At 46.7% G+C, this 12,039-nt stretch overlaps 6 non-coding genes and 1 pseudogene across 6 annotated transcripts; all 7 read left to right on the top strand.

Annotated features, from left to right (window-relative positions):
• The first annotated feature begins 4,650 nt into the window (after nucleotides 1–4,650).
• LOC135026029 (U1 spliceosomal RNA) lies at nucleotides 4,651–4,814 on the top strand. The gene has a single exon (XR_010222698.1). It is a non-coding gene; the product is annotated as a U1 spliceosomal RNA (small nuclear RNA).
• A 152-nt stretch (nucleotides 4,815–4,966) lies between these two features.
• LOC135025964 (U1 spliceosomal RNA) lies at nucleotides 4,967–5,101 on the top strand (annotated as a pseudogene).
• Nucleotides 5,102–5,803: 702 nt separating this feature from the next.
• LOC135026012 (U1 spliceosomal RNA) lies at nucleotides 5,804–5,967 on the top strand. Its single transcript, XR_010222682.1, has one exon. It is a non-coding gene; the product is annotated as a U1 spliceosomal RNA (small nuclear RNA).
• Nucleotides 5,968–6,119: 152 nt separating this feature from the next.
• On the top strand, nucleotides 6,120–6,282 carry LOC135025935 (U1 spliceosomal RNA). Its single transcript, XR_010222618.1, has one exon. It is a non-coding gene; the product is annotated as a U1 spliceosomal RNA (small nuclear RNA).
• A 671-nt stretch (nucleotides 6,283–6,953) lies between these two features.
• On the top strand, nucleotides 6,954–7,117 carry LOC135026010 (U1 spliceosomal RNA). Its single transcript, XR_010222680.1, has one exon. It is a non-coding gene; the product is annotated as a U1 spliceosomal RNA (small nuclear RNA).
• Nucleotides 7,118–7,269: 152 nt separating this feature from the next.
• LOC135025967 (U1 spliceosomal RNA) lies at nucleotides 7,270–7,432 on the top strand. The gene has a single exon (XR_010222644.1). It is a non-coding gene; the product is annotated as a U1 spliceosomal RNA (small nuclear RNA).
• Nucleotides 7,433–8,103: 671 nt separating this feature from the next.
• On the top strand, nucleotides 8,104–8,267 carry LOC135026004 (U1 spliceosomal RNA). Its single transcript, XR_010222674.1, has one exon. It is a non-coding gene; the product is annotated as a U1 spliceosomal RNA (small nuclear RNA).
• Nucleotides 8,268–12,039: the final 3,772 nt, after the last annotated feature.

Here is a 12,039-nt window from a genome sequence, read left to right as displayed (position 1 = left end):
GTACTTTAAGTAAAAATAAAAGCTAAAATATCAATCCCAGTTTTGGATTACTTTAATGAACAAAAAAAAAATGCATATAGCAAAGGATAGTTTCAATCTGCCTACCTCTGGGTTATGGGCCCAGCATGCTTCCAGTGCAGTACTCTGCTGCACATGTAAGTGCAAGAGATCCTGAAGCACTCACTCATCATGCGAAAGTACCAATGTGTTTCTTCATTGGTTGCTGGAAGAAACATCTTACAAAAACTCTCCAGATTATTGACTTTTTAAAGTTTTTCTAGGAAACCTGCGACCCTCCAGCTGCTGTGGAACTACATATCCCAGCATGCCCTGCCTCAGTTTTAGCATACCTTAATAGCAAAACTGTGGCAGGGCATGCTGGGATGTGTAGTTTCACAGCAGCTGGAGGGCCACAGGATGAAGACCCATGTGCTAGAACCAAACCGCAGGTACATTGAATGCTAGCAAGCTGAATGTTTAAATCCTTTTTGTTCCGCAGCATTCCAATGCGGAAGATTCCATGGAACCAGAGATTATTCCATTGAGAAGGACATGCTGCCTGGATGACTGCACTGTGCAAATTAAATCACGGAGCCAGTTGGCTTGTGGGTGGCTCTGGTGACTGGGTGGTTGGGTGGGCGGTGTGTCGGAGGTGGAGCACATGCAAATGAATGTGTATCATCCAGCTAGTGAGAGAGAAAACTCATGCAGGAGTGTGCCTGCTTGTCAGTGAGTTATGCACCTTGCCAGACGTCAAATCTACATGGAGCAACTGGAGGGGACAAGAGCAGGTTTGGAAAATATACACAGAAGAGCATATATGCTGGCGCATTCTCCATGATTGTGTCAGCTTATGTTTTGGTGCACTGCACTTTCCTCCACTAAGTTTTAGCCATTTTGTTTAAACGCAAGTGTAGTTGCTTCTCGCTCTTTTGGCTGTGATATTGTATTGTGGTTGAAGAGTCTGCTGGAGGGATTGTTTTCTTCATTGGCGAGAGACTGAAGATATTCCAGGATGGAAGGCTTGGGAACACTATCCGTTTTTCAGTTGTGGAAGAGTTGAAAGACCGGATTGGACTACATTCTATAGTAAAGGGTATCTTTGTATTTATTAATCCTCCCTTTATATGTGTCTGTCTTTTAATAAAGCTTTGGGCTTGTGATTCCGTCACCCTCTTACACTCCACACCCATAGCCTTATTAACTATTGTATTGTTTAAATGTATAGTGCAGTTCATGATTTATAGTGTAGGCTGACCTGTACTGTAGTTCTTGAACTGTACTATACCGACAGCATTTGTATTGTGTTTTGGCTGTGCTGCAACACAGTACTTATGTGTGTAATGTTTATGTATGTTTTTTTGCTTCTTTATGTCAATAAAGACTGCTTTTTCAATCCAATATCTGAAAACAATCAATGTTTATCTTTGATGGCAATAGAAGTGGTATGATATTTGCTGCTTTTGAAAGGCAATATCTGATATGTCCCCTATCTGGGAACCATATATTAAATGGCTTTTCAGAAAAGGGAGATGGGAGAAGAGCTTTCAGTACTTGTAGGACCGATGCACATTTCCTATTCTAGCCTCCAAAAACAGATTCAGTTGCATTTTCCAGCGTGTTTTGGATGCGCCTTTGCAAATGTCTTACATCGACAAACTTATTTAGTACTATTTTGCAAATAGGGTTACATTGTTGCAACATTGTGTTCCCTAATTGCTTGATTTTTTAAATGCAACAATTGATAAAAACACCTGATAACTGCTCTGCGGAGTCTTATTTTGTGTCTACTTCTTATCTACATTTAATTCCGTACCTCTAATCAAGGCATTTTTAAATGCTGGCGGCTGCCAGGACGTGAGGCCTACCTAGACTTTAGATCTGAATTTGAATGTACTTGTGAACTAACTTAATTTCCTACTTCTAAATTCATTCCTAAATTCACTACTTACATGAATCCTGTAGTTGGGCATTTTGGGACTTCGATTGTGGGCATTGTTTTGTGTCCAGACCAGCAGCAGGTGGTGTGCATTTGCTGGAAAGGCATCGAAGACCTCCGATATGCTGCATCTCCTGATGTGTGTCTCCCTCAAGTGGCTGTCAGCAAATGCCTGCTAGACACCCCATTCCAAGCTGATTGTGACATCACGGAACATGCATCATAGAACAGGCATGCTAAAACATGGGTCTTCAACCTGCGACCCTCCAGCTGCTATGGAACTACACATCCCAGCATGCCCTGCCTCAGTTTTAGCATACCTTATAGCAAAACTGTGGCAGGGCGTGCTGGGATGTGTAGTTTCACAGCAGCTGGAGGGCCACAGGATGAAGACCCATGTGCTAGAGCCAAGCCGCAGGTACATTGAATGCTAGCAAGCTGAATATTTAAATCCTTTTTGTTCCGCAGCATTCCAATGCGGAAGATTCCATGGAACCAGAGATCCTTCCATTGAGAAGGACATGCTGCCTGGATGACTACACTGTGCAAATTAAATCACGGAGCCAGTTGGTTTGTGGGTGGCTCTGGTGACTGGGTGGTTGGGTGGGTGGTGTGTCTGAGGTGGAGCACATGCAAATGATTGTGTATCATCCAGCTAGTGAGAGTGAAAACTCATGCAGGAGTGTGCCTGCTTGTCAGTGGGTTATGCACCTTGCCAGACGTTAAATCTACATAGAGCAGCTGGAGGGGACAAGAGCATGTTTGCAAAATATAGATAGAAGAGCATATATGCTGGCGCATTCTCCATGATTGTGTCAGCTTATGTTTTGGTGCACTGCACTTTCCTCCACTAAGTTTTAGCCATTTTTGTTAAGCTCAAGTGTAGTTGCTTCTCGGCCTTTTGGCTGTGATCTTGTATTGTGGTTGAAGGGTCTGCTGGAGGGAGGGATTGCTTTCTTCATTGGCGAAAGACCAAAGATATTCCAGGATGGAAGGCTTGGGAACACTATCCGTTTTTCAATTGTGGAAGAGCACAGAGGTCGGATTGGACTACATTCTATAGTAAAGGATGTCTTTCTATTTATTAAACCTCCCCTTATATGTGTCAGTCTTTCAATAAAGCTTCGGGCTTGTGATTCCCTCACCCTCTTACACTCCACACCCATAGCCTTATTAACTGTTGTATTATTGTACAGTTTAAATGTATAGTGCAGTTCATGATTTATAGTGTAGGCTGGCCTGTGCTGTAGTTCTTGAACTGTACTATACCATCAGCATTTCTATTGTGTTTTGGCTGTGCCGCAACGCGGTACTTATGTGTGTAATGTTTATGTATGTTTTTTTGCTTCTTTATGTGCATCGGTCCTACAAGTAATGAAAGCTCTTCTCCCATCTCCCTTTTCTGAAAAGCCATTTAATATATGGTTCCCAGATAGGGGACATATCAGATATTGGATTTCAAAAGCATCAAATATCATACCACTTTTATTGCCATCAAAGATAAACATTGATTGTTTTCAGATATTGGCTTGAAAAAGCAGTCTTTATTGACATAAAAAAAACATACATAAACATTGCACACATAAATACAGTGTTGCAGCACAGCCAAAACACAATACAAATGCTGACGGTATAGTACAGTTCAAGAACTACAGCACAGGCCAGTCTACACTATAAATCATGAACTGCACTATACATTTAAAGTATACAATAATACAACAGTTAATAAGGCTATGGGTGTGGAGTGTAAGAGGGTGAGGGATTCACAAAACCGAAGCTTTATTGTAACACAGACACATATAAGGGGAGGGTCAATAAATAGAAAGATATCCTTTACTATAGAATGTAGTCCAATCCGACCTCTGTGCTCTTCCACAACTGAAAAACAGATAGTGTTCCCAAGCCTTCCATCCTGGAATATCTTTGATCTTTCGCCAATGAAGAAAACAATCCCTCCCTCCAGCAGACCCTTCAACCACGATACAAGATCACAGCCAAAAGGCCGAGAAGCAACTACACTTGAGCTTAACAAAAATGGCTAAAACTTAGTGGAGGAAAGTGCAGTGCACCAAAACATAAGCTGACACAATCATGGAGAATGCGCCAGCATATATGCTCTTCTATCTATATTTTGCAAACCTGCTCTTGTCCCCTCCAGCTGCTCTATGTAGATTTAACGTCTGGCAAGGTGCATAACCCACTGACAAGCAGGAACACTCCTGCATGAGTTTTCTCTCTCACTAGCTGGATGATACACAATCATTTGCATGCGCTCCACTTCCGACACACCACCCACCCAACCACCCAGTCACCAGAGCCACCCACAAGCCAACTGGCTCCGTGATTTAATTTGCACAGTGTAGTCATCCAGGCAGCATGTCCTTCTCAATGGAAGGATCTCTGGTTCCATGGAATCTTCCGCAATGGAATGCTGCGGAACAAAAAGGATTTAAATATTCAGCTTGCTAGCATTCAATGTACCTGCGGCTTGGCTCTAGCACATGGGTCTTCATCTTGTTGCATTTGGTTTGTTGTTTGGGGGTGCTTCAGTATTAGGCAGCCTTCTGCCCTCCCATGTTCATCTGAAAATATGTGTTCTCCCTGCAGTTGTTGTCCCCAGATGAGAGTTCCCTTGTGCTGCCTCAGTTGAATCTCCTTTACTTGACAGAGATGTGCCTGAGCAGCGGCCCTCCCCAGCCCTATCCCAAATCATACTTATTTTGCATAGGAGATAACATGGTCATGAAGATTGTTCTCCCAGGGTTAGGTTCATTCATTGCATTCTGGGTATGCTGACCTCTGTGATTTCCCCAAATGTGGGAAACTCAACTGCATTATTTGTGGTAGTGGGGGACTGTGTTTGTGCTTTCCTCTGGTCAGCTCTGGTAAAAGTCAGATTTCTTTGTCTCAGATCTTCCTCTAGCCTTGTTCTTCTTTCAAGAGTTCCCTTGTGCTGCCTCAGTTGGATCTCCTTCACTTGACAGGGGGGTGCCCGAGCAGCGACCCTCCCCAGCTCTAGCCCAACTCCTACTTACCTGCCAGGTTAGATACTATGATCATGAAGTTGCTTCTCCCAGGGCAAGGCTCACCCATTGCACTCTGGGTGTGCTGCCCCTGCGATTTCCCCAAATGTGGGAAACTTGACTGCATAATTTGTGTTTCCCCTAGTCGGCTCTCATATAATTCAGATCTCTTTGTCTCAGGTCTCTCTCCAGCCTAGTTTGCTGTCTGTTTCCACTTCTTTTTTCTTGAGCCCCTCCCTTCTACACCCTTGTGCACTATCCTGACTTCTCCTCCTGTCTGCTTACTTTGTGCCTTCCGATGCACAATGCAAACTACAGGTAGTGCTGCAGGGCCCACACCCTTTTACTTGCCTTACAGAGCAGCTCTGGAGCTGTTACAGTGCCAAGCTGCTGAAAGAAATCAGCTTGAATGCTTCAGGGGCTGGGGCATGGCCAACATGAGCCCCACACCGAAGGAGGGTGGGGGTGTTTAATGCGAACTAAGGGTCATCCAAGCGCCGCAAAAGGCCGCCATGCCCTGCATACCCCTTTTCTCTTTTCATATGCAGATGAGGGTTCCAGCCAACTTTGGCCCACTGCTTGGATGACATCACTGTATGCAAATCCGTCTTCTGCAGACCTTCCCCCAGGAATGCTTGAACTAGTTGTTGCATTTGGTTTGTTGTTTGGGGGTGCTTCAGTATTAGGCAGCCTTCTGCCCTCCCATGTTCATCTGAAAATATGTGTTCTCCCGGCAGTTGTTGTCCCCAGATGAGAGTTCCTTTGTGCTGCCTCAGTTGAATCTCCTTTACTTGACAGAGATGTGCCTGAGCAGCGGCCCTCCCCAGCCCTTTCCCAAATCATACTTATTTTGCATAGGAGATACCATGGTCATAAAGATTGTTCTCCCAGGGTGAGGTTCATTCATTGCATTCTGGGTATGCTGACCCCTGTGATTTCCCCAAATGTGGGAAACTCAACTGCATTATTTGTGGCAGTGGGGGACTGTGTTTGTGTTTTCCTCTGGTCAGCTCTGGTAAAAGTCAGATTTCTTTGTCTCAGATCTTCCTCTAGCCTTGTTCTTCTTTCGAGAGTTCCATTGTGCTGCCTCAGTTTGATCTCCTTCACTTGACAGGGGGGTACCCAAGCAGCGACCCTCCCCAGCTCTAGCCCAACTCCTACATACCTGCCAGGTGAGATACTATGATCATGAAGGTGCTTCTCCCAGGGCAAGGCTCACCCATTGCACTCTGGGTGTGCTGCTCCTGCGATTTCCCCAAATGTGGGAAACTTGACTGCATAATTTGTGTTTCCCCTGGTCGGCTCTCGTATAATTCAGATCTCTTTGTCTCAGGTCTCTCTCCAGCCTAGTTTGCTGTCTGTTTCCACTTCTCTTTTCTTGAGCCGCTGCCTTCTATGCCCTTGTGCACTCTCCTGACTTCTCCTGTCTACTTACTTTGTGCCTTCCAACGCACAATGCAAACTACAGGTAGTGCTGCAGGGCCCACACCCTTTTACTTGCCTTTCAGAGCAGCTCTGGAGCTGTTACAGTGCCCAGCTGCTGCAAGAAATCAGCTTGAATGCTTCAGGGGCTGGGGCATAGCCAACATGAGCCCCACACCGACGGAGGGTGGAGGTGTTTAATGCGAACTAAGGGTCATCCAAGCGCCGCAAAAGGCCGCCATGCCCTGCATACCCCTTTTCTCTTTTCATATGCAGATGAGGGTTCCAGCCAACTTTGGCCCACTGCTTGGATGACATCACCGTATGCAAATCCGTCTTCTGCAGACCTTTTCCCAGGAATGCTTGTACTAGTTGTTGCATTTGGTTTGTTGTTTGGGGGTGCTTCAGTATTAGGCAGCCTTCTGCTCTCCCATGTTCATCTGAAAATATGTGTTCTCCCGGCAGTTGTTGTCCCCAGATGAGAGTTCCCTTGTGCTGCCTCAGTTGAATCTCCTTTACTTGACAGAGATGTGCCTGAGCAGCGGCCCTCCCCAGCCCTATCCCAAATCATACTTATTTTGCATAGGAGATACCATTGTCATGAAGATTGTTCTCCCAGGGTGAGGTTCATTCATTGCATTCTGGGTATGCTGACCCCTGTGATTTCCCCAAATGTGGGAAACTCGACTGCATTATTTGTGGTAGTGGGGGACTGTGTTTGTGCTTTCCTCTGGTCAGCTCTGGTAAAAGTCAGATTTCTTTGTCTCAGATCTTCCTCTAGCCTTGTTCTTTTTTCGAGAGTTTCCTTGTGCTGCCTCAGTTGGAGCTCCTTCACTTGACAGGGGGGTGCCCGAACAGCGACCCTCCCCAGCTCTAGCCCAACTCCTACTTACCTGCCAGGTGAGATACTATGATCAGGAAGGTGCTTCTCCCAGGGCAAGGCTCACCCAATGCACTCTGGGTGTGCTGCTCCTACGATTTCCCCAAATGTGGGACACTTGATTACATAATTTGTGTTTCCTCTGGTCGGCTCTCGTATAATTCAGATCTCTTTGTCTCAGGTCTCTCTCCAGCCTAGTTTGCTGTCTGTTTCCACTTCTCTTTTCTTGAGCCGCTCCCTTCTATGCCCTTGTGCACTATCCTGACTTCTCCCGTCTGCTTACTTTGTGCCTTCCAAAGCACAATGCAAACTACAGGTAGTGCTGCAGGGCCCACACCCTTTTACTTGCTTTACAGAGCAGCTCTGGAGCTGTTACAGTGCCCAGCTGCTGCAAGAAATCAGCTTGAATGCTTCAGGGGCTGGGGCATAGCCAACATGAGCCCCACACCGAAGGAAGGTGGAGGTGTTTAATGCGAACTAGGGGTCATCCAAGCGCCGCAAAAGGCCGCCATGCCCTGCACACCCCATTTTTATTTTCATATGCAGACGAGGGTTGAAGCCAACTTTGACCCACTGCTTGGATGACATCACCATATGCAAATCCATCTGCTGCAGGCCTTCCCCCAGGAATGCTTGCACTAGTAGTTGCATTTGGTTTGTTGTTTGGGGGTGCTTCAGTATTAGGCAGCCTTCTGCCCTCCCATGTTCATCTGAAAATATGTGTTCTCCCTGCAGTTGTTGTCCCCAGATGAGAGTTCCCTTGTGTTGCCTCAGTTGAATCTCCTTTACTTGACAGAGATGTGCCTGAGCAGCGGCCCTCCCCAGCCCTATCCCAAATCATACTTATTTTGCATAGGAGATACCATGGTCATGAAGATTGTTCTCCCAGGGTGAGGTTCATTCATTGCACTCTGGGTATGCTGACCCCTGTGATTTCCCCAAATGTGGGAAACTCGACTGCATTATTTGTGGTAGTGGGGGACTGTGTTTGTGCTTTCCTCTGGTCAGCTCTGGTAAAAGTCAGATTTCTTTGTCTCAGATCTTCCTCTAGCCTTGTTCTTCTTTCGAGAGTTCCCTTGTGCTGCCTCAGTTGGATCTCCTTCACTTGACAGGGGGTGCCCGAGCAGCAATCCTCCACAGCTCTAGCCCAACTCCTACTTACCTGCCAGGTGAGATACTATGATCTTCACTGTTAGGGCAATCAGGATGTGGAATTCCCTGCCAGGGAAGGTGGTAATGGCGGACTCTGTAATTGGATTTAAAAAAGGAATGGATACATTTCTGAATGAAAAAGCTATCCAAGGTTATAATACTTAAAATATCAACATGGTTAATCCGGGGGTAACATGAGTTATAGTAGTTAACTAGTCATAAAACATTATTCAGCAAGTATGTAGAATCATCACAACTTAAAACAGGTTGAACACGATGGGCAATTTGGCAATACTTTGGGATCAAAATGACTCCCAAATTCTATGATTTAAGCTGTTTTTTTAGGGTTTTTTGAAAAAAACACCCGAATCCAAAACACACCAGGATGAGGAGGATATGGGTGTTGCTGGCGCTGGGGAGGAAATTGACAAGGAGGATTCTGATGGTGAGGTGGTTTGTTTAAGTCAGGCACCCGGCGAGACACCTGTTGTCCGTGGGAGGAATATGGCCATTGACATGCCTGGTGAAAATACCAAAAAAATCAGCTCTTCGGTGTGGAAGTATTTCAACAGAAATGCGGACAACAGGTGTCAAGCCGTGTGTTGCCTTTGTCAAGCTGTAATAAGTAGGGGTAAGGACGTTAACCACCTCGGAACATCCTCCCTTATACGTCACCTGCAGCGCATTCATCATAAGTCAGTGACAAGTTCAAAAACTTTGGGCGACAGCGGAAGCAGTCCACTGACCAGTAAATCCCTTCCTCTTGTAACCAAGCTCACGCAAACCACCCCACCAACTCCCTCAGTGTCAATTTCCTCCTTCCCCAGGAATGCCAATAGTCCTGCAGGCCATGTCACTGACAATTCTGACGAGTTCTCTCCTGCCTGGGATTCCTCCGATGCATCCTTGAGTGTAACGCCTACTGCTGCTGGCGCTGCTGTTGTTGCTGCTGGGAGTCGATGGTCATCCCAGAGGGGAAGTCGTAAGACCACTTTTACTACTTCCACCAAGCAATTGACTGTCCAACAGTCTTTTGCAAGGAAGATGAAATATCACAGCAGTCATCCTGCTGCAAAGCGGATAACTGAGGCCTTGGCATCCTGGGCAGTGAGAAACGTGGTTCCGGTATCCATCATTACTTCAGAGCCAACTATAGACTTGATTGAGGTACTGTGTCCCCGGTACCAAATACCATCTAGGTTCCATTTCTCTAGGCAGGCGATACCGAAAATGTACACAGACCTCAGAAAAAGACTCACCAGTGTCCTAAAAAATGCAGTTGTACCCAATGTCCACTTAACCACGGACATGTGGACAAGTGGAGCAGGGCAGACTCAGGACTATATGACTGTGACAGCCCACTGGGTAGATGTATTGACTCCCGCCGCAAGAACAGCAGCGGCGGCACCAGTAGCAGCATCTCGCAAACGCCAACTCTTTCCTAGGCAGGCTACGCTTTGTATCACCGCTTTCCAGAATACGCACACAGCTGAAAACCTCTTACGGCAACTAAGGAAGATCATCACAGAATGGCTTACCCCAATTGGACTCTCCTGTGGATTTGTGGCATCGGACAACGCCAGCAATATTGTGCGTGCATTATATCTGGGCAAATTCCAGCACGTCCCATGTTTTGCCCATACCTTGAATTTGGTGGTGCAGAATTATTTAAAAAACGACAGGGGCGTGCAAGAGATGCTGTCGGTGGCCACAAGAATTGCGGGACACTTTCGGCGTACAGGCACCACGTACAGAAGACTGGAGCAACACCAAAAACGCCTGAACCTGCCCTGCCATCATCTGAAGCAAGAAGTGGTAACGAGGTGGAATTCAACCCTCTATATGCTTCAGAGGATGGAGGAGCAGCAAAAGGCCATTCAAGCCTATACATCTGACCACGATATAGGAGGTGGAATGCACCTGTCTCAAGCGCAGTGGAGAATGATTTCAACGTTGTGCAAGGTTCTGCAACCTTTTGAACTTGCCACACGTGAAGTCAGTTCAGACACTGCCAGCCTGAGTCAGGTCATTCCCGTCATCAGGCTTTTGCAGAAGAAGCTGGAGACATTGAAGGAGGAGCTAAGACAGAGCGATTCCGCTAGGCATGTGGGACTTGTGGATGGAGCCCTTCATTCGCTTAACCAGGATTCACGGGTGGTCAATCTGTTGAAATCAGAGCACTACATTTTGGCCACCGTGCTCGATCCTAGATTTAAAACCTACGTTGTATCTCTCTTTCCGGCAGACACAAGTCTGCAGGGGTTCAAAGACCTGCTGGTGAGAAAATTATCAAGTCAAGCGGAACTTGATCGGTCAACAGCTCCTCCTTCACATTCTCCCGCAATTGGGGGTGCGAGGAAAAGGCTCAGAATTCCGAGCCCACCCGCTGGCGGTGATGCAGGGCAGTCTGGAGCGACTGCTGATGCTGACATCTGGTCCGGACTGAAGGACCTGCCAACGATTACGGACATGTCGTCTACTGTCACTGCATATGATTCTCTCACCATTGAAAGAATGGTGGAGGATTATATGAGTGACCGCATCCAAGTAGGCACGTCAGACAGTCCGTACGTATACTGGCAGGAAAAAGAGGCAATTTGGAGGCCCTTGCACAAACTGGCTTTATTCTACCTAAGTTGCCCTCCCACAAGTGTGTACTCCGAAAGAGTGTTTAGTGCCGCCGCTCACCTTGTCAGCAATCGGCGTACGAGGTTACTTCCAGAAAATGTGGAGAAGATGATGTTCATTAAAATGAATTATAATCAATTTCTCCGTGGAGACATTGACCAGCAGCAATTGCCTCCACAAAGTATACAGGGAGCTGAGATGGTGGATTCCAGTGGGGACGAATTGATAATCTGTGAGGAGGGGGATGTACACGGTGATGAATCGGAGGATGATGATGAGGTGGACATCTTGCCTCTATAGAGCCAGTTTGTGCAAGGAGAGATTAATTGCTTCTTTTTTGGTGGGGGTCCAAACCAACCCGTCATTTCAGTCACAGTCGTGTGGCAGACCCTGTCACTGAAATGATGGGTTGGTTAAAGTGTGCATGTCCTGTTTATACAACATAAGGGTGGGTGGGAGGGCCCAAGGCAATTCCACCTTGCACCTCTTTTTTCTTTTATTTTTCTTTGCGTCATGTGCTGTTTGGGGAGTGTTTTTTGGAAGGGCCATCCTGCGTGACACTGCAGTGCCACTCCTAGATGGGCCAGGTGTTTGTGTCGGCCACTTGGGTCGCTGAGCTTAGTCACACAGCTACCTCATTGCGCCTCTTTTTTTCTTTGCGTCATGTGCTGTTTGGGGAGTGTTTTTTGGAAGGGCCATCCTGCGTGACACTGCAGTGACACTCCTAGATGGGCCAGGTGTTTGTGTCGTCCACTTGGGTCGCTGAGCTTAGTCACACAGCTACCTCATTGCGCCTCTTTTTTTCTTTGCGTCATGTGCTGTTTGGGGAGTGTTTTTTGGAAGGGCCATCCTGCGTGACACTGCAGTGCCACTCCTAGATGGGCCAGGTGTTTGTGTCGGCCACTTGGGTCGCTGAGCTTAGTCACACAGCTACCTCATTGCGCCTCTTTTTTTCTTTGCGTCATGTGCTGTTTGGGGAGTGTTTTTTGGAAGGG

The sequence above is a fragment of the Pseudophryne corroboree genome, unplaced genomic scaffold (genome assembly GCF_028390025.1).
Source record: "Pseudophryne corroboree isolate aPseCor3 unplaced genomic scaffold, aPseCor3.hap2 scaffold_429, whole genome shotgun sequence".
Taxonomy (NCBI): domain Eukaryota; kingdom Metazoa; phylum Chordata; class Amphibia; order Anura; family Myobatrachidae; genus Pseudophryne; species Pseudophryne corroboree.
The sequence above is the reverse complement of the archived record's forward strand: the minus strand, read 5'-3'. Positions and strand labels throughout refer to the sequence as shown.